The following is a 22,490-nucleotide window of genomic DNA, read 5'->3' on the forward strand; positions in this document are numbered from 1 at the left end:
ATGCAGGGGACATGGGTTCGAGCCCTGGTCTGGGAAGATCCCACATGCCGCAGAGCAACTGGGCCCATGAGCCACAACTACTGAGCCTGAGCGTCTGGAGCCTCTGCTCTGCAACAAGAGAGGCCCACGCGCCGCGATGAAGAGGGGCCCCCACTTGCCGCAACTGGAGAAAGCCCTCGTACAGAAACGAAGACCCAACACAGCCAAAAATAAAAATAATAAATAAATAATAAATACAAAATTTAAAAACAAAAACATAAAATCTGGAAAAAAGTTGAACACCTATATATCCACTGCAGACTTTACAATTAGTATTAAAAAAAAAAAAATTACATGAGAATCTTCACAGTAATTCAAGGAAAGGGGAGAGATGGGATCCAAGAAACAGTATATCCAACCTAGGATTCTGTGAAAAGAAATCCAAGGATGGCATCTCTACAGCTTGGAAAGTATAAAAATAAAGCAGAAAGCCAAAAGATTCTCCTCCTAAAAAAATATCTCTGCAAGAAGAGCTGATTCATTTCAATAGAAGCTGATTCCATTCAATAGAAGGTATGAGGTAGAAGCTAGAAAATCTTCATGATATAGAAGGTGTACATGTTTCTTTTCTGAACCTATATTCAAAAGAGCTAACTGGAAAAATTCCAAGCCCAAAAAAACTTTACAAGACAATAATGGTCTAAATATGTAGCCAATTAAAATAAGGCATGCCGTTAATCTTATGGGAGTGTAGGAAAGGAAACCCACTTCACCTTGACACTTGGCGATGGCCTCTCCAAGAGTTAAATGACATTAGCTTTCACTCTCAAGTTAGTGATATAAATTCCTCTGAGGTTCTCTTCTCCTGAATTGTTTCTACCAAGAAGAATATTTCCACAATCTTACTTTATAACAGTTCTAAATTTTAGACCTAACCTATAGACAAAGCTTGAAAGACCTGATTCTAGTTCTAAAGCCAACTGAAAATGCGGTAACTCCTGTCCATGTAAAAATAATAATACGGCTGAAAGAAGTCGGGAGGGGGCAGAGAGGGTGATGCTGGGCCTCTCAATTCCTTCTCAGCCTAGTAGAGAATAAAGAGATACCACACACAAAAAATAGCCAAAATACATAAATTTAAGTAATATTACCTGAAGTGAACATTTACTACTAACAAAACTCAGGAGGTGAGAGGTAAGATTTATGTAGGCTAGACTGTTCTTTTTTCATCACTCAGAGTCAAGTGATACTGTCAAAAATTTATAAGTCACTACTTACAAATTTATGGTTTAGAAATTTGAAGGAAACCACCAAAAAAACAGACATGGTTAAAAATTGCTAGTTCCAAGGACTGAGCTGAGAGAGATAGAAGATGTTTACTCTTCACTTAATAGATTCTTGACCATTTCCATTTCTGGAATGTTTTCTCCTTTTAACAATGATAAAAAAATAACAAAATGATGGCAATATTTTAAATAAATCTGTTAAAAATGTAAGGCCAATAAACAAAACCAATTAAGTATAAACTTGGTATCTGCATTTCCCAACTCTGTAAACTGATTTCTTCTGGAACAGGGTGGAGGGTAATAAAAAATGTGGGCTTTGGAGTTGGATAGACTTGAATTTCAGGTTTAGCACGTACTAGTAAAGTGATCATGGGCTTAATTTACCAAACTTTTCCAAGCCTCAATTTCATCAGTCACAAAACAGTGAAAAAATTTAGCTTGAAGCATTGTTATGACAATTTAAAAAAAGATTGTATATTACAATGCATTGATGAGATAATCTATAATAAAACTTGAAATGAGATAAAGGATATATTAAAATATGTGCCAAGCACATATTAAGCACTCAACAAAGTTAGCTGTTATAATCATTAACCCTCAGGTCGCTATCTTTGGGGTATATAGTTGGCAATTCAACAATAAAATCCAAGGTAATAAGAGCATTGTATTGCTAGGCAACTACAATAGAGACAGTTACTAATCGGGTATCTTTTGTGCCTCCTGGGGCAGTGAGTCTCAAATTCAATACGCATAGGAATCACCTGGGGTTCTGGTTATAAGGGCACATTCTGATTCAGTGCATCTGCGATGAGGTCCAAGGACCTGCATCGCTAACGAGCTCTCACGGGATGTCAGCACTGTGTTCCAGGGACCACACTCTGAGTGGCAAGGCCCTAGATGATGGAATGGGCTGGCAAAGGTATCTACAGATGTTCATATTACAAATCTATAAGGCTGAATTTTTTCTTCTTTAAACAAGATAACAATGAATAGATGTATCTTGCTCTTTTATGTTCAGAAACTACGTTAGATGATAAATGCATACAGAGTAGAGGGATCTTCTATAAAAGGTCAGTGTGTCCACCAGCTCTTGTCACTCTGTACTCCCCATGGATCTGCCCTTGGATTGGCTGATGCAGTCACCATGTGAATGGATTGACACTGCTTGACCACCTGTGAGAGGTCACATGCCAGCGATGGAACAATCTCTCGTGCTAATTTATTCTGGACCTCTGCTGCCTCGGAAAATTGCGCGTTAGAGTATTTTCACAAGTGTTATTACGGTAAATCATTTGGGCTGACATTTTAAGTATTTCATGTTTACAACCCCTTTGCAAAGGGATTTAGCAACGTCCAAAAAGTAGATATGCACTTGCCCTTTGAACCATTTCCAGGTTCTCATTTCTAGGACTCTACCCTGAGGCTACCCTTTTGTGGGAGACAGAATAATGGTGCCCCAAAGATGTCCATGTCCTAATCCCCATAGCCTGTGAATATGTTAACCCTACTTGGCAGAAGGGACTTCACCGATGTGAGTAAATTAAGGATCTTGAGATAGGGAGATTATCCTGAATTAATTAGGTGGGTTCAATGTCATCCAAGGACCCTTAAAGTAGAAGAGAGAGATCAGAATAATGCGATGTTCTCCATCCACCATTGCTGGCTGTGAAGATGGAGGAAGGGAGACAGGAACAAAGGAATGTAGGTGGTCTCTAGAAGCTAGAGAAGCCAAGGAAGGGCATACCCCCTAGAGCCTCCAGAAGGAACACAGCCCTGCTAACACCTTGCTTCCAGCCAAGTGTGACCGACTGCAGACTTCCGACCTCCAGAGCTATAAGATAACAAATGTGTGTTGTTTTAAGCCATTAGGTTTGCTGTAATTTGTTACAGCAGTAATAGGAGACTAATACACCTTCCACAAATATGAAATAGCATAGGCATAGGACATCACTGTGGTTCTATTTGTAACAGCTAAAGATTGGAAACGACCCAAATATCCATAATTAGAGACTAGTTGAACAAATACAGTGGCATGCTCTGCACCTGTAAACAAGAATGAGGAAGCTCTCTATACCTAATATGAGCTGACCTTTAGGACATATTTTCAAGTAGGAAAAAACAAGATACAGAACACTATGGATTTTACCTTTCAAGTAGGAAAGAAAGAGAAATAAAAATATAGATATGTTCCTTTTTCATAAAGAGAAACACTACAGGGTAGGCCAGAAATAAATTAATAAAAATAATTACTTATGGGGTATGTGATGAAGAAGCTAGGGAAGGAAGCAAGATATCCCTGAGAATATATCTTTTAATATATCACTTTGACTTTTGGGCCAGGTACACGTTTTACATATTCAAAATATAAAATTATATTTAAAAATAATTTAAAATAAAATTAAAATATTCATATTTAATTTTAATAGTTTTCTGCCTACGATTTACATTCTAAAACCTTCCCTAGACTTACTCCGCTGCTAATGGAATTCTATCCCAATGCAAAATAAATACTCTAATCGAGAAACTGTTTCCTGACACAACTGGCAAAATCACAGATTGCTGGTGGGTTAAGATTGACCATTTCTGCTGATTTTGCTGTTTGTTAAACCATATTCTGACATTACGGACCTAACTGACAGGCTATGGGACACACGGTACACCACTTGCAAAGCAAATAGAGAAAACCAATTTCATAGAGCTAGCAACGGCGCCATCTGGTGGCAAAACCTAAAGCTATAACTTAAAATTGAAGTACAGATTCTTTTTGAAGTGGTATGCTCTTTTATACTGAAATTATACTATATGTGGGGAAAAAAAGCAACCAGAAATGGCTGGTAGTAAGACCTTATTAACTCCTGTGTGAAACTGAGGTGACTCTTAGTACACGATACTGATATATTACATTTAAAAATGCATTTAGCTTGCACAAAATCCTTATTGAAACTCAAGCAACAAGAAGCAATTTTGAAAAAAATTATTTTAGTGTCAATTATAGACATGCCAAATCTATTTTCATAGTTTTTAAGATCCATGTTATAAAAATGCAGCCAGTTTCAGTTTAAAAAACAAATAGCCAGGATGATTTACACAACGATTTCTGATTATCCAGGTTCCTAAAAGGGAGAGATAGAAACCAGTACCACATCCCAGAAGGGTCTAAAGTACTGAATAAAACACACCTCATTTGTTTTTCATTCTTCCTTTCCCAGTACTGGCCAATAATAAAATTATTTCCATGTTCAATTCTTATCAAAAATAGGAGATTTTCTCTTTCTTTTAAGATGACTGTTTACATATAAAATTACACTATAGAAGTGAGGCAATTAAGCAATTTGGAGTAAACATAACTTTGCTTTAAAAATCTTAAAATAATTGTCATAAAAACACTATTTGGATAATTGCTTCAATCGCGCCAACAACCAAGTTGCTGTGAGACGAATCAATTCGATTCAAAAGAAATTTGTGGAGCACCTACTGTGTGCCCTGCCTGACCCTGATTCAGGTACTGGAAGGGCTAGCGGAGGTGCCTAAGAGCCAGGGAAGCTTCTGTAAAGTTCACTGGAGAGTTGGCAGTTAGTGGTGTGAAGGGCGGGGCTTGCGGTTGAAGAGGGCAGAAACAGACAGACGTGTAAGACTGCGAGAACACAGAAAGGATGCTAATAAAAAGGGAGGAAGAATCGTTGGGATTGGGATTGACATATATACACCAATATGTATAAAATAGATAACCAATAGGAACCTGCTGTATAAAAAAATAAAATTCAAAGATTCAAAATAAAAAAGAAAGAAAAGTTGTGGAAATTCATGGGCAACTTTCTGATAAGCAAAAGCAGGGGTTGGCGTTATTTTACCTTACTCTTCAGCTAACAGTACTAGTTGTAAGCGAGGCTACAGTTCGGGAATTACCATCCCTCCTGGCATCTGCTATCACCCTTGCTGCGGACTTGCTCATCACGTGCACGACGCACAGAGGGCAGTTCACGGCGCCAGCTATGGTGACGGCTCTCAGCGTGGCCTCTGCCTCCACCGCTTCTGGGCGGCTCAGCTCATGGCCCTCGGGACCCGTTAGCCCCAAAGCCAACATCTTCTTCGCTCCCTAAAAAAGGCAGCAGGAACATGCACACCGGTGAGAAAGGTTTACTAACGACAACTCCCATAATTTTGTTGTGAAACGAATGCACTGCCAGGCTTTTATTTTAGATCTAATAGGTATAGGTGTGTGTGACTGTGGCATAGACAGTGTGTGTTTTGGGTAAAAATAATCTACTACTCTCAAAGCATGTGTTAATTTTTCATATACATATTTCACAATCAAAATATTTTGATTGAAAAGGTGACAAAGATAATGAGGTCTGTTCTAATTACAGTCTTTGAAAAGTAGTGTCCATATTTAAGACTTTTTATTGGTTCAGAACAAAATATAATAAAACAAAGTATTCTAGTCCCCCATATTATATCCTTGATGAAGCGACTCATGCTATTATGTAATTAGTTCTACGTTTTACTGATTCATTCTCTTCACTGCCTCCTCCCCCAATCCACGGAGTGATATTAGACCAGTATTTCCTCTCTCCAAAAGTGTTATTCCTTCCTTACAAAAAAGGCAGGAAGTCAAGACTCAGAGTGTCAAAATCACTCGCCTGGTGTCACACAGCTAGGACGCGGAGGAGTCCAGTTTAAACCTGGTGTGTTTGAGCTTACAGCTCATGCTTTCCTCTTATCAGCCCCCCTGCCCACCACACCCCCCCCATCCTGGCCATGGGGCCTCCATCTCACTGACTTTAATGGGAAGTGAGCCCAGGGAGAGAGAAAGATCAGCTAACATAAAGGGTAAGAGACAGCTCTTTAAATCTTGCAGATGGTGTACCCTTCGGGCATTAATAATGGAACTAACATGAGAAATATCATCTAGATTCCTCCACAGCACATTTTAATACCCAGTTTCTGAAAAGAATGGGGCTTTAAACAGCTACCTAATGCACTGCTTTAGTCATCAGATTTCACCGATGTCCACACTTTGGCATTCTGAACCAGCAGCTTGAGCTACCTAAAAAAAAAAAAATGCTAGGGACTCAAAGAAAAATATTTGTGTTTTTAGAATAAACCTTGTCTGAGATCTAATAACTGATTTGAAAAAGGGAACTCCTCATTCCAATACATATACCACCTGCAAAAAACTCAGAGCCAGGCAGCAAGTAATTCAAGTCACGTGTTTCCAAGCCACATAAAATTAGTTTCTGAATTTCCTTTCTTCCAATCCATTAAAAGAATTTACCTACATGGGGCCAGTCATCCTCACCTTAAGTTATGGCCATTTTCATTTCTGTGGAAGTTCTGGAAGGCAGTTACTTACCTCTGCAATTAGGTCTCCATTTTCTGCATGAACTTGAGCAATTGCTCCAATTTCCTTGCACCGAGAGAAGACCTTGTACAGCTCCCCATCTCTCAGCATGTACAGATCTTTATAGGCCATAAACATCTTGAAGGAGTTCACACCTTTATCTTGGGTAAGGATTTTCATTTCTTCTTTAACCTAAAAGGGCACAAAAACCACAACAAAATGTCACTCTTTAATTTAAAGATAATATCAGCATTCTCCAAAATCTTGCATTCAGAAGAAAATGAAGTAAAATAAGGACATCAGTTGAACTCCAGAAAAATGTAATTAAGGTCTTGATCTTTCCCCTAGGTTAGACCTCATTTCATGTGATGAATTGCTGTTGCTACGATACTTTTATTTTTTTATTTTTTTAAAATTATTTATTTATTTTGGCTGCACTGGGTCTTAGTTGCAGCAGGCGGGATCTTTAGTTGCGGCATGTGGGATCTAGTTCCCTGACCAGGGATCGAACCCAGGCCCCCTGCATTGGGAGTGCAGAGTCTTAGCCACTGGACCACCAGGGAAGTCCCTACGATACTTTTAAATCATGAAAGAGTTAATAGTATTTCCCCCAAATACTTCATTGTTATACTTGATGAAATTCTCAGCATCTATCTCCTGATGAGAAGAAATTATTCTAGAACATGAAAACAAAGCCACTGGCAGCAACAGAAGCAATTGTGTCTCTAGAAGGAATCAGAGCTAATGCGAAGTAAGGGTTTGGGGTCAAATCTGAAACCTACAGGATGAGTTCAGAGATGAAGGTAGTGGAAGATGCAGACTGAGCCACTGGCAGCTCCTGGGAGTTGAGCGACTCTGGACCTGTCAGAAGCCTCAGGAGCCTTCTGGGTTGCCAACTAAAAGGTTCTGATCACCGATTCCAATGTGTGGAGGTGGGGAGGTTCCCCACCCTCACCAAGCAGCTCTCCAGACACCAGCAGGGGGGTATCCTACAATTAAACTCAATTTTCACACTATCTACCTGCACCAGGTAGACTGCACTGGATTCCACAAGTTAAGCGTTCAGTGCTATGGGGTGTCCAGGTTGTTACCTGCACTTCTGACCAACTGGCTATAAGTCAGAGCTTCCCACAACCCCCTCCATGGGTTCGATTAATTTGCTAAAGCGGTTCACAGAACTCAGAGAAACATTTTACTTACTGGATCACCAGTTTATGATACAAGGAAACGATAAAGGATATAGATGAACATCTGGATGGAAGAGGTACGTCACAGGGCAAGGAATGGCGAAAGGGCACGGGGCTTGAATGCCCTCTCTGAGAGCGCCACTCTCCCCAAATCTCCATTTGCTCACCATCCTGGAAGCTCTCCAAATCCTATCCTTTTAGGTTGTTGCGGAGGCTCAATTACACAGGCATGATTGATTAAAGCATTGGCCATTGGCAACTGATCCAGACTCCAGCCCCTCTGCCCTCCCCGGAGGTCAGCTGGCTGGGACTGACATTTTCAACCCTCTAATAATACAGTTGGCTCCTGGGTCAATCAGCCCCCATCTTTAGGTGCGGTCTAAAAATCACCTCTTTAACATAATAAAAGACACTTTTGTTGTTCTCATCACTTAGGAAATTCCAGGGGTTTTAGGAGCTCTGTGCAGGAAATGGGAACGAAGACCAGACATGCATTTCTTATTATAAATCGTAACATCACACCAACGGTAAGGGACAAGTTCAGATCAAAACTAGCTTAGTAATTGCCCTTGCAGGTCCAATTCTAGTCTCATCAAAGACTAAAAACTTCAAAGGAAAAGTCAGAAGACTTGATCAAATAAAATTGCTTGAATTTCTACATGTTAAAACAAAAACCCACACACACATACAAATAAATATATATATATAACATAAAATATAAAACAAAAATATACAACAAAACATAAAAATGTATAACAGACATAGGATTATAGCTTTTAGTTAATAAAAAATTTAAAAAGAGTTATTGCTGTTTCTACTTGATAAGAAAAACCCTAACATTCTAGGTAAAAAATGTTACAGTTCAAACAGTATATACAAATGACTAATAAACATGGAAAAAATGTTAACCTTCCTACTGATTAAAAAGTACAAAATAGGGACTTCCCTGGTGGCACAGTGGTTAGGAATCCGCCTGCCAATGCAGGGGACATGGGTTCGATCCGGGAAGATCCCACGTGCCGCGGAGCAACTAAGCAGGTGCACCACAACTGCTGAGCCTGTGCTCTAGAGCTCGTGAGCCACAACTACTGAGCCTGCGTGCCACAACTACCGAAGCCCGCGTGCCTAGAGTCCGTGCTCCACAACAGGAGAAGCCACTGCAATGAGAAGCCCACAGACAGCAATGAAGAGTAGCCCCTGCTCGCCAGAAGTAGAGAAAGCCCGCGTGCAGCAACGAAGACCCGACGCAGCCATAAATAAATAAATTAATTTATTTTTTAAAACAACGCAACTTTTCCCTACTGAATCAGTAACGTTTTAAAAATGACAATATCACATATTAAGTTACTCACTTCCATCACTATTTATTCCTTTACTAATTTTCCTTACTTTCCTCCATGGCGCTTTATCACCTGGCATATAATATAGTTACTTGTTGATGGCCTGCCTCCTCCTCTAGAATTTCCACCCCATAAGAGCAGGGCCTTTGTACAGTTTGTCCCTTGCTATATCCTAGAAGAGTGCCTGGTCCATAGTGGCCACTCAATAGCTTTTTGTTGGATGAATAAATGCATGAAAAGGAACGGCAAACACCAAAATGTTGAGAGTGGTCATCACTGAAATGATGGAATGGGTTCCAAGGTACATTAAGTGACAACAGCAAAGGTAGGACTTGGGATAGTGTGCCTCATTTTTTTAAGCTTCAAGTTCATATTTTCTACCATGAGTCTCTTATTTTTTATAGTCAGAAAAAAAATGCTTTAAACATTGTTGGAATATTCACACGATGGGGTTCCCAAAGGGAATTATAATCTGCATTGCTCAGATGAAATACCTATTACTCCCTGAGTAGAAGAGCCTTTCTGAAGGTGACCTCGTTAAACGTCCCTGTCATCCACATCCATACCCATGGGTAAGTCTCACTATACTGTATTGCTCTCGCACCATCAGCACCACCTGGGAGCTTGTTAGAAATGCAGAATCTCAGGCCCTGCCCCAGACCTACTGCTATGGGTTGACTGTGTCCCCCCAGATTCATATGTTGAAGTCCTAACCCCCAGTACCAAATGTGACCTCACTTGTGTAAAAAATTAATAAATAGAAACCTCAATTAAGCGGATGTCGGGAGACCAGAAGGGGGAGCTCTCACACCTGCATATCAACACAGGGGAAAAAAAAAAAAAAAAAGACTCCTTTCTTAGCAAGGGCTCAGCCAATGAAAAGTCACGGGCTCTTTGTTTACTACAGCCCTCCCAGCTTCCTTTCCCCCTCTATGAAAGCCTGCTCCTTCCCTTGCCCTGCGGGGACTTGCACGTGGCTGGCCAAGCTTGCAGACCCTGAACTGCAATTCTCTGCTGATCCCAAATAAACCCATCTTTGCTGGAGAAATACCCAGCAGTCTATTTGTTTCAGGTCAACATTTGGAAATAGGGGCATTGCAGATGTAATTAATTAAGATGAGGTCAGGGCTTCTCTGGTGGCACAGTGGTTGAGAATCTGCCTGCCAATGCAGGGGACACGGGTTCGTGCCCTGGTCTGGGAAGATCCCACATGCCACGGAGCAACTGGGCCCGTGAGCCACAATTACTGAGCCTGTGCGTCTGGAGCCTGTGCCCCGCAACAAGAGAGGCCGCGACAGTGAGAGGCCCGCGCACCGCGATGAAGAGTGGCCCCCACTCGCCGCAACTAGAGAAAGTCCTCGCACAGAAACGGAGACCCAACACACCCAAAAATAAATAAAAATAAATAAATTAAAAAAAAAAAAACCTTTAAAAAAAAAAAAGATGAGGTCAGCAGGGTGGACCACAATCCAATAAGATTGGTGTCTTTAGTAAAAGGGGAAATTTAGACACACACACACACACACACACACACACAACATCATGTAAAGATGATGGCAGAAATTCAGGTGATGCTCCTACAAATCAAACAATACCAGAGATTGTCAGGAAACCACCAGAAGCTGGTGAGAGGCATGAAAGAGATTCTTCCTCACAGCCCTCAGAAGGAACCAACACGGCCAACACCTTGATCTCAGACTTTTAGCCTCCGGAACTGTGAGACAGTACACTTCTGTTGTTTCAGCCACCCAATTTGTAGTTCTTTGTTACAGCGGCCCTAGCAAACTAATACACTTACTGAACATAATCTGTGCTTTAACAATATTCACCAGGTAATCATTTGCATATTAAAGTGTGAGAAACGCTGGTAAGGGCAAACATCTTCACCTTTGCTCTATCTTATAAAACAAGAGAGGGAGGAAAGGAGGAAGCGAGAAGGGAAAGAAGGAAGGGAGATAGAGAGGAAGGATGGGAGGGAGGGAGGGAAGAAGGAAGGTAGGAAGGTAGGAAGACCCTAAAAGCACGAAAGAGATAAGATGCCTCAGTTAGAATGGCGTTTCTGGGGAAAAATTAACTTTTTCTCTGGACTATAAACCTTGCTAGTATGTTTGCTGAACTATCTGTTAAAGACTGATTACTTGTTTTATATTAACTTGGTGTCTACAGTCCAAATTTGGGAAGGAAGGAGGGACATAAGTTACATGGTAACTTCAAATAAAGTCATCCCGTGAGCCCTTTCTGGCAAAACGAGTTCTGAATTAAGTTCAATGTGGAAAAACATGTTATTGATTTAAACCACAAGTAAAAGTTTCTTCCAAAGTACACATACATGTTTTCACGGGAAAAAAAATAAACATATTTTAACATCTCTCAAAACTGTCTTTTCTGTCTGAATCATGTTATCATTTCTGCCATGACCTAAATAATTAGCAGATACGGAAGGTTGTGTAAGCTCTGTTTTGAAATGCTTTGACCAGGTGTTGATGTTCGCAGAGCACCAGGTTAGTGCACAGCTGGGAGAAGGCCTTGAACACATTCCCAGTCTGTCGCTTCCTTGGTTTTTTCCCAGATATTAAAAACATTTCTAACTAAAGTTCTGATCTGTGGGAAAAGACTGCTTAAAAGCGTCCTGTATTGTTGAAGTTGAGAAGTCCAGTACTTTTAAAAATTACATTTAAAGTATTTACAATTCATGAGTTAAATATTAGGAAAGTCTTTTGTGAATGAGTATAAGGGATTTATCCTACCACCTTCATATGCTTTAAAATTTTTTTTAGTTTTCTAAATTGATAATACCTCACATGATTCAAAATTCAAACAGTACAAAAGAGTATGCAATGAAAAGTCTTCCCTCCAATTCTGACCTCCAGGAAGCAACCAACATCACCAGCTTCTTATGTTTTGACATTGCCTGTTCCTTGATCTTTGCACAGAGCAAGGACTAAAGGGCTAAATGGAAGAAACTGGACCCCCCAGTGGTTCACCTGCTCACTCCACCATGTCACCGCCACATGAAGGCTGTAGTCACAGCAGACTTTGGGATCAGCCCAGCTTCGCCAGGTCTCGAAGGCCTCGATGAGGGAGTGGCCTTTGTGAGGAATGGCGAAATCAAGGATCATGGTGGTGCCTCCTGCCAGGGCAGCCTGGAATCACAAGAGAGTTTCAACAGGTTAGCCAACAGTTTTCTAGTTGAGTCATTTATCTCCTTGAACAACATGCATTTGCAAGCACTCGGGCAAACTTGATGGGTCCAGGAAATTGCACAAAGATGCTGCCTGTTTAAAAGATCTAGAGAGACATGAATAGATGTCCCATAAATTAAAGTTTGAAGTATTCAAAGAGCTGGAATTGCTTCTGCAAAAAGAATGACACGTCTGATGAAATGAAAATGGCTTTGACCAAAGAAAATAGTGAAGGCTGTAAAGAAAAACCAAAATGGAAAAACAGAGACGATTCAAACATTTTTCTTCTCAAGAAAACATCATTGTACAATCCATTTCATTAGAATCAATCTTGGTGAACTGTATCTCTAACTACACTGTGTTCCACACAGAATCCTGGGAGACTCACGTGATTCCCACCTCTCCTTCATTCTCCACAACCAACTGGTGACTCCTTAATTCTCAGCTGTCCCCTCTAATCCATCTCCAATGCTCTGGTCTTAGTGTCACCCCTCAGCTTGATCTTTATGTCCCCAATTTTGCTCTTACTTCCTCCAATGCAAACCCCTTTTTGCAATTAGGGGGAAATTCCAAAGCACAGATGGGGCCCCTTGACTCCAAGACTTAAAACTGAATGCTTCTCACTGCCTCTGGAATAGCGTTTAATCTTTTTAACATGATCTACAAGGCCCTGCGCGATCTGCCTCGAAGCTTCTATTTTCCCTGGCATGTTACACTATGTTACATTACAACTGGATTAAAAACTATTAAGTTATTAAATCACGTCTTTGACTAATTACTGGCTTTGATTTTATTTAAACTAAGATTAAAAGATGGTTAAATGTGGTTTTAACTGCTGTGTTCAGACAATGTAGGTGAAAAAAAAAAACATAGGCAGGGATATACTAGTGCACTGGTTAAGGGCACCGACCAAAGAGGCTTATTGGTTCCAGGGCACAGCTCAGATTCAGCACTTATCAGCTATGGTACTCTGAGCAATTCCTTAACCACTTCCTTCCCTCCTTCCTTCCTTCCTTCCTTCCGTCCTTCCTCCTTCCCTTCCTTCCTTAATTCGTTCCTTCCTTCTTTCCTTGTACAGTATTGTTCTGTACATTCTGCACATTTGATCCCCAGAACTTATTCACCTTATAACTGGAAGTCTGTGTCCTTTGATCAACAGCTCCCCATTCCCCCCATGCGCCCCGTCCCCAGCCCCTGGCAACCACCATTCTACTCTTGGTTTCTCTGAGTTTGGTTTTTTTAGATTTCACATATAAGTGAGATCATGTAATATTTGGGTTTCTCTGTCTGCCTTATTTCACTTAGCACAATGTCCTCAAGGTCCATCCACTTTGTCACAAATGGCAGGATTTCCCTCTTTCTGGATAATATTCCATTGTACACATACACCATATTTCCTTTATCCACTCATTCACAGATGGACACGTTAATTTATTTATATCTTGACTATTGTGAATAATCCTGCAATGAACGTGGGAGTGTAGACAGCAATTTCTTAACCTCTGTGTGCCTTTGATTCCTAACCTGTAAAGTGAGGACAATAATTGTACCTGAACCATAGGGTTGTTGGGAGGATTAAACTGGGGTGACGTATATAAAGTGCTTAATACCGTGTTTGACTCACGGTAAGTGCTTCATAAGCTTCAGCCCACAATGAGTGATGAGCCTTTGCACCACTGCTTTAGAATCAGGCATTTCCCCACTTTTCATACATTGACTCATCTCACCACCAGAAACATGGTCATGTTACAACAAAGAAGGGAGTGCCACCAGCTTCCCTCCCAGGTCTGCACCCCTGTCACCTTCCCCCCCACTCACAGGCCCCCAGACATGCCGAGTGCTCCCAAGGTCCCAGCTGCTACATGAGCTCTATTTTCTAGCTCCTTGTTCTTGCTTACTTCAATGGATTTTTATTTGTCCTTAAGTCACTTGGTCCCACTCCAACTCTTTTTGCTCTCAGAAATCTCACTATTTATACAGGATCCTGTACTTTATCTTTCGATAACAATTGCCTTATGCATGGCAAAACAATGCATATTTGCATTTCTTAAGAAATCCCTATTGGTATAATGACAATACCAGAAAAAATCCCTTAGGCTCTATATTTTTATTCGAATGCAGATTAACCTTCTCACCTTCTTCCTTCTAAAATGTCTTCTGACAGATATCCCTTGAGGCTGAAGGGCATTTTTCTAATAGAAAGTGCTGTTAATTAAAGTGTTGGAAGAAAGTACTTTTTTAGTGTCTACTGAACTAGAAAATCAAGCTTAAAGAGCAATTCTTTCCATATTAAATGTCTATCACATGCAGGATGTGGGGAAACTAGATACAGTGCTGGTAGAAATATAAATAAAATGATGCAGCCACTTTGGAAAAGAGTTTGGCAGTTCCTCAGAGAGTTACCATATGACCCATCAATTCCACTCCTAAGTATATACCCAAAAGAAATGAAAACATGTCCACACAAAAACTTGTACACAAATATTCAGAGCAGCATTATCCATAATAATCAAAAAGTGGAAACAACCCAAATGCCCATCTACTGATGAATGGATAAACAAAATGTGGTATATTCATACAATGGAATATTATTTGGCCATAAAAAGGAATGAGGTTCTGATTCACTTGCTACAACTTGAATGAACCTTGAAAATATGATGCTAAGTGAAAGAATCTAGTCACAAAAGATCACATATCATATGATTCCATTTATATGAAATGTCCAGAAGAGATAAATCCATAGACAGTAAGTAGAATAGTGGTTGCCTGGAGCCAGGGGGGTTGGGGAAAGTTGGGGTGATAGCTAAAGGGTATGGGCTTCTTTCTGGGGAGATAAAAATGTTCTAAAATTGATTGTGGTGATGGTTGCACAGCTCTGTGAATATACTAAAGAACATTAAACTGTACACTCTAAATGGCTAACTGGTATTGTATATCAATTACATCTTCATAAAATTATTACCAAAAAAATGTCTACCCAAGTAAGCCATTACAGGGAGTGAGTGGGCTGTTACACACAATGCAATGAAAAGTCTTCCCTCCAATTCTGACTTCCAGGAAGCAACCAACATCACCAGTTTCTTGTGTTTTGACACTGTCCATTTCTTGATCTGCCCATTTCTTGATCTTGTACAGAGCAAGGACTAAGGGACTAAATGGAAGAAACTGGACCCCCCAGTGGTTCACCTGGTCACTGCACCATGTGACACACTAATAATCAGACACACACAAATAATCAGACCGTCTAGAGGGGGAGACAGAAACATGCACAAACAATTATAATCAAATAATCAGATGGTAATAATAGGTAGCAAGTACACTTCCATAGTAAATGTGGTATAGGAATTGCTAAAGGGAAGTTAAAATTGCTAAGCTCCCTAGAAGAGGAAAAGACTCCTGGGAATTCAGAGGAAGGAAACAGATCAGAGGAAGCTGGGATTTGAATTAGCATTAGGACATAAATGTGCAGTTGCCGATAAGGATAATAGTATCTAACTTGTAGTGAGTGCTTATTATGTGCCAGGAACTATTCTGATGTCCTAAGTGTTTTAACCATCTCATCAGCTCTGCAGCAGGTCGTATTGTTAACCCCTTTTCAGGGTTGAGGAAACTGAGAACAGCACCATGAAATAACTCCCCACATCTCACAGCTAGAGAGTAACAAAGGCAAGATTGGACGCAGGTCATTGGGCTCCAGAGCCAGTGCTTTCAGTAACAGTTGACAGCAGGGGAGAAACTCTGAGAAAAGGGTCCGTGAGGAAGCATCAGCAGAAAAGTGGTAAAGGGCAGAATCTACATGCAAAAGAGAAACAGACTCACAGATAGAGAACACAAACTTGTGGTTATCAAAGGAGAGAAGGAAGATGGGGAGGGACAAATAAGAAGTATGGGATTAAGAGATACAAACAACTATGTATAGAACAGATAAGCAACAAGGATATACTGTACAGGACAGGGAATTATACCCATTATCTTGTAATAGCCTATAATGGCGTATAATCTGCAAAAACACTGACTCACTATGCTGTACACCTGAAACCAACATACTACTCTAAACCAACTGTACTTTAAAAAAAGATGACTGGGATGTGTGAAGCAATGGTTCCCAGAGGGCAAGGCAGTGGCTGGCTGGCTGCGGGGGTGACGGGAGTCCAGGAGCTGATTTTGGCTGGAGTGACTGAGAGGTGGCAGATGAGGGGACAGAGGAGGGCAGCCGATCTGGTCTTTGGAGGGAGCATGAATTCTGCGGAGAGCACCCTGAGCATGAGGTGCTCAGGCACATGTCCACTCTGTGTGTTTGCAGACAGAGAAACGCAGCCCCGAGCACAAGAGCACTCAAACGCAGGAGAAAGATGTGGCAGTCACCTTGCAGAGGAGGCCAGAGGGGTCCCAAGGTCAGGGGAAATAACCAGAGAGACAGAGACGCCATGGCAACATGCTCCAGAACATACCAACCCTTAGCAAGAAAACAAAACAGGTCTGAGCCAGTGGCTGTTTCTGGGTGGAGTGACTACAGATCCTTTTAATTTTCCTCTAGTTCAATTTTATTTTCAGTAGTTGCTACATTTTCTATAACAAAGCCTAACTTTCAAAAGAAGAAAAAAATAAAGATTTTACATATATGTGATACAAATCCAGGTATGCATGCATATGCCATATAAATTAAGTAGTTCAACTTCGATGGGCCTCTTATGAGACTGAAGATGTGATGGTCAAATGGCCACTTTTTTTTTTTCTTTTTAAACTACAGCAAATTGAAATTCCTGGGGCTATCATTTAAAAGCCCATAAATAAGGATTTATCACAAATGCTCTATCTCCCTAATGAACAGTAAAGGAGCAACCACTTGTCTTCTTTGGTTTCTTCTTGTTCTGTTTCTCCTCCCTAATTTCCTCCTTCTCCTCACCCTCAAAATGGGAACAGATCTAGAAAAACTATAGTGCCTGGGACAGGACAGCCTGGGCCAATCCTAGGCAATGGATTGAAAACGGAACCTGTCTTTTTCCAAACCCCTGGGGCTTTATCCATCCACCTGCCGCAGGGATCCTGGCTGCTACCCTGGGACCTGGCAAACAGTGGCCGGACAGTCAGCGCCCCAGCCTCCTTGGAACCTCTTTCTTCCTCCTGCCTCTTCCGTTCTCTCTGGTTATCCAGGGTCCCTTGGCTGCCCAAAGTTATCTCAAATCCCTATTATTTCAAGATCTGAAACGTTGCCTTCTTTCCACTGGATCCAGGGAGCCACGTGCCAGAGCTGCAGTTCTATAATCCCAATTAGAGGGGACACCAGGAGCTGTGAAGGAGACCTGCCCCTCCCGGGAAGTATCTGCCTCTTGAAAGAAGAGCTTGTTCAAATGCCCAGTCCTGGGTTAAGCATCTTACACACGTTAGCTCATTGAACGAAGCCTTGCTACAGTCCTGAGAGGTAGAAATTGCTTTTCTTATTCTACAGTTGACGATAATGAGGCTCAGAGAGGTCAAATGACTCTCCAGGGTCTCACAGCTGGTAAATCCTCATTGGGAACATGGAGGAGGATACAGCTTTGAGCAGGAGGTCTTACATTCAGCCTACTCTGGGCCTCAACCCTATGCAGGCCATTCCCCCTTATCCCATCTTCCATTTAGTGTGATCTGACTTCCAGCCTGTTGCCCCAGGTCATCAGTGAATCATTACTTGGAGAAAGGCATAGGTTGGTAAAATGAATCAAGCATTTAGGAAACCCAAAGCCATACCAAAACAAAACAAGTCCCATCAAATTATAAATTGTAAATTCACAAATGAGACGCAACTTCATTAAGCTCATGTGATGTTCATCACTGCGACACCTGCCATTGAAATAATGCGCCCCTAGAAGAGTTACAAGGAAAGGCCCATATCAGTGCTTCTTGGCCTCCACACACTTGTTAGCCATGGGATAATTAACTTTATCCAGCAAACCAACTCAGCAGAACATCTCATTCCTAGCTCACCTTGGATATTTTCAGTATTCATTGAATTGCTTTTAACATCAGATGCGTCTAGATTCACTTCACAAAATGTTCACCAGGATCAACATTTGAAGAATGAAGAGAGTTTAGGGGAGGGAGAACCAGTAAAGGGTGAAAATTTCTTTCATATTTTTATATAAAACCTAATTGTTTCCTTTGTATTTATTGCTGATTGACTTCTCCTTTATTTGTCAGGTAGCCAAACAAAATGCCTTTGCCTTTTCTAATCTTGGCTCATAAATCAGTTCTTTCAGCTCCTAATTACTTTGGCTGTTCTCCCTTGAAAACCTTCCAATTTGTCTAAAACCTTGTCTTGAGGGGAAAAGAGCATGTGCTGTCTTACGTGAAAACGTGATAGAACATAAATTGGGATAAACTCTTAACCAACAGTGGGGTCATAATATGACAGAACACAAGACTTTATTTAAGACTGTATTAGGTTGTAAATCATTATTGAAAGCATCCCAAGGATTTTCTTTCCTTTTATGGGGTCACTGAATTTTCATTTCTAAGCTCATCCTAGAACAAGTGACTTTGTTTCCCTAAAATTTATCAGAGGACCTGCTCGACCCAAATAAAACAAAAAGAAATCCAACAGTACATTTGAGCCTTAGGGAGAAAAACACGTGGCTGAATTTTCAGACTTCTCATAGTCACTAAGACTTATGAGAACAAACTTCATGATCCCAGTTTACGTTCCAACTCTAGAAGCATATCCAGCTTTGTAAAGATGTCCTCCACAGTGCCTCTCCACACTCCTTGCCTCCCCAAATGTGAAATATTCATCACACCATCACCCATCCCACTGTGCAAACCACAGACTCAAGAGGCACCCTTGACGTCTACCTGTTCCCTTCCTTACATCCCCAAATCCAATCCATCAGCAACCTATCCCTTCCCCTACATACTCCATGAGTCTCCATACTTCCTGCGTCTGCACCTCCGTTGCCCTGTGCCACCCTCATCTTCTGACTAGACTAGACCAGTTAGTCTGGGCCACTTCCAATCTGTTATTGACTTCCCTCTGCTCTCACGATGAAGAAAACAATTATTACACAGCCCATAAAGCCCTGCATGATCTGAGTTCCTTTCCACCTCGGAGAGACAAGTCACCCATACTCTTCTCTCCCTGTCCCCTCTCTACCTAGTCCAGCGACTCTTAACCCTGGCTGCACACTGGCATGGTCTAGGGAACTTTTATCCTGCCCCCCAGAGATTCTGATTTAGCTGATGTAGTTTCATCTCCATAGGCCCTGTGCCTGTTACAGTGCCTAGTACATAAATACTCTTTAAATGTTTAAGGAAGAAAGGAAGAGAGGCCAATGAATGTCTCCCAGAAATTATGAGATGGAAGAATTAAGATGGTTCACTTTTCCAACAGCAAAGTGGGAAAGCTGCGCAAGTTGCATATTCATGTGAAATTTTGTTTCTCAAAAATATTGCTAGCCCTGGCTGTGCGGTTTCTGAAATCCTTCTATGAAAATGTTACTGTAGAATGTAGACTCTGAGCACACTTGAAAGCTGAATGCTCAGTTTTGTCCCAAGCCCATTACCTCATCAGCGTTAACGAGGACTTTTAACAAAACAGAATTATAGCCTATTTCTATATCTATGCCTCCAATAATTTCCTGTTTTTATAAAAAGATTATGGTTTGTTTTATTTTAAGCTTTTACGTGTGAACAGATCCTCAGGGCTCAGGAACGCATGACTCTCACTATAACATGAAATTCCTCTATTAGATGCAATGAAGCATAACAGAAAAATTGCAGTGTCCTCCCTCAACTGTCACTTGACATCTGAGAAAAAGCACAGAACGGTGTTGAGGAGAAGGCTCTGGGGAGTTGCTGAGGCTCACCTATTGGAAATGCAGCCCAGCGATGCCAGCAATTATAAATGGTTACTAAACACAAGGGGAAATGCCAGATCAAAAATTGTTCACTCAAAAATAGTCACAAATTGTCCAAGTTAAGTCTACAAGTCCAAAAGTCCACTGTATATAATTTATTATTAAAGCCAAGATAAATTAGAACCCCATATACCTCCAGTCTGTCTGCCATTGCAAGCAAAGACCACAGTTTTCATCTCTATAACCCCAACCATAATGCCTGGCTCGTAGTGGGTTCCCAAGAACTATTTGTTGACTGAATTCACGGAACATAACTATCAACTTGAAAATTCCTTAGCTTAAGGTTATTCCATATTAGACGGCAGTGACAAGGTCCAGAATGTGCCACCGCGGCATAAAAATCATTTTGAGCTGAAGGCATTTGAGAATAGGCTTTTTTTCCTGAACTCCCTTAGCTGCCTAAAAGCAGAGCTTTTCAAAAGAACTGAATTGTCATAAATGCCTTTCCAGGAAGATGACTCTTACCACCTGAGACTAGAAGCCTGCACTGCACCTAAATAGACCTCGTCATGAACTATCGTATCTCCATCTATTCCCCTAAGAACCCACTGGTCTTTCCTAAAAGTCATTTGCTTTTCCATAAGTGCCCTTCTTCCCCTCCCCTTCCCTTGTTAAGGTGATATAGAAGCACCAAATTCTAACTGCCTCCTTGAAGCACATTTTTCTGTGAACTTGCACTGCATGTACATGAATTTTAAAAATCTGTCTTTTCTCTTGTGAATCTGTCTTTTGTCAGTTTAATTTGTGGGCCCCCAAAAACTGAACATAAGAGGTTAGAGGAAAAATGTTTCTTTCCCGACAGCAACGTCAAGGAAACCTTGAATCCTGACTACCCCTGTCAGACACTGAAGGCATGCAGTCCAGATAAATGAGGGAGAAAACAAGCAGTGGAAGTGAAAAGCCTGCAAAACTCAAGTATGAAAACTGAAAGAAGGCAAGTCCCAGATTCTGTAAAATTCAGTGAAAGGATTCCTAACACACAATACCTTCAATAGGCCGAAAGCCCTATTTAATGTCAAGTGGTTGCAAATTAATCTTTGAGGTGGTTTTATTTTCTTCCTCTGATTAGTGCAAAGATTAACTTTGTAATCAGTAAATAGCCACTGAAGGAAATGACAGAATTATACACTCTTACAGCTGGAACATGGAAGTTATTAACACAAGAATGTTCAAAGCTCAGCCTTGCAAGCAATTAAAGAAATGCTTGTTTAAAAACATTACGAAATTCTATGTTTTTCCTATTAAATTAGCATAGATTTTTAAAAAGTCAATATCCACAATTAGCTAGGATGCAGTGAGATGGGAATTAGGATGTACTGCTGTGAGGGGGGCATAAATTGAAAGGCAATTTGGATGTATGTTAGACTCCTTTAGGATGGATCTAACACTCACTGGCCCAGGCATTTCACCCTGAGGGGTGATTTCTCCGTCAATCATCAGGAATCTGAGTGATGAATTACGTCACAACATTGTTATGCACAAGCCAAAAAAAGCTGGAAACCACCAAAATGTCCAACACGAACAAGATGAGAGTGGAGCTGTTAACAGTTGGGGAAACAGAGGATGAAAAATGGGTCGAGCACTTGAAGTTTGAGGCGCCTGTGGGACATTCATTGTCGATGGGCAGAAATGGAAGCCTGATGCGGAAGAGATACAAGACCAGAGAGAAAGATCTGGGACTTAGCCTCGGAGATGTCAACAGGCCACAGAAATCACGTTCTCTGACAACAGTGAAGGCCGTGGGGGAAAGGTTTAACGAACAAGGTTGATTCCAAAGTGTACGCACCAGTTAGTAGAAGGAAAAATGTTTATATGTGCCCCCAAAAAGAAAAATCTGAAAGGAAAATGTTAAAAGCAAAATGCTGAAATTATAGATGATTTATATATTATTTTTCTTTATACTCTTCTGTATTTTCCTTTTTTAAAAAAAAAAAAGCAGTGTCTTCATTCAACTATGTATGATCAGCGAATATAATGCTCCAGCATTTTCCTGAATGATAAATATATGTATTTTTCATTACTTAGAAAAAAAATTTAATCCGAGATGTTCTAACTATTGCCTTGTTTTACAGATTCGGAAATGCTGACAACACCAGTAGAGGAAGTGACTTGCCCAAGGTCATGCAGTCAGCATGCACAGCTTCTGAAAACCATCCTGGAGCGCCAGCAAGAAACAAAATAAGGGATTTGGTTTGTAACCAAGCTCTCTGAATCACAGCTCTTCTACCAGGTGAGGAAGCTCTATAAATACAACCATAAATATGTGCTTAATCATGTACCTTC

General features: G+C 40.8%; 1 pseudogene across 1 annotated transcript in view; it reads right to left on the reverse strand.

Annotated features, from left to right (window-relative positions):
• The window catches only part of LOC309664497 (dihydropyrimidinase-like), a 78,366-nt pseudogene that overhangs the window by 51,138 nt on the left and 4,738 nt on the right, over positions 1–22,490 (reverse strand). The window contains exons 2-4 of the transcript in view: positions 12,118–12,276; positions 6,619–6,798; positions 5,139–5,361 (exon numbers count right to left, since the gene is read on the reverse strand). The product of the transcript in view is annotated as a dihydropyrimidinase-like (transcript). The remainder of the gene's footprint in view (positions 1–5,138; positions 5,362–6,618; positions 6,799–12,117; positions 12,277–22,490) is intronic.

This window comes from Balaenoptera physalus (assembly GCF_965194825.1).
Source record: "Balaenoptera physalus genome assembly, chromosome: 7".
In the NCBI taxonomy this organism is placed as follows: domain Eukaryota; kingdom Metazoa; phylum Chordata; class Mammalia; order Artiodactyla; family Balaenopteridae; genus Balaenoptera; species Balaenoptera physalus.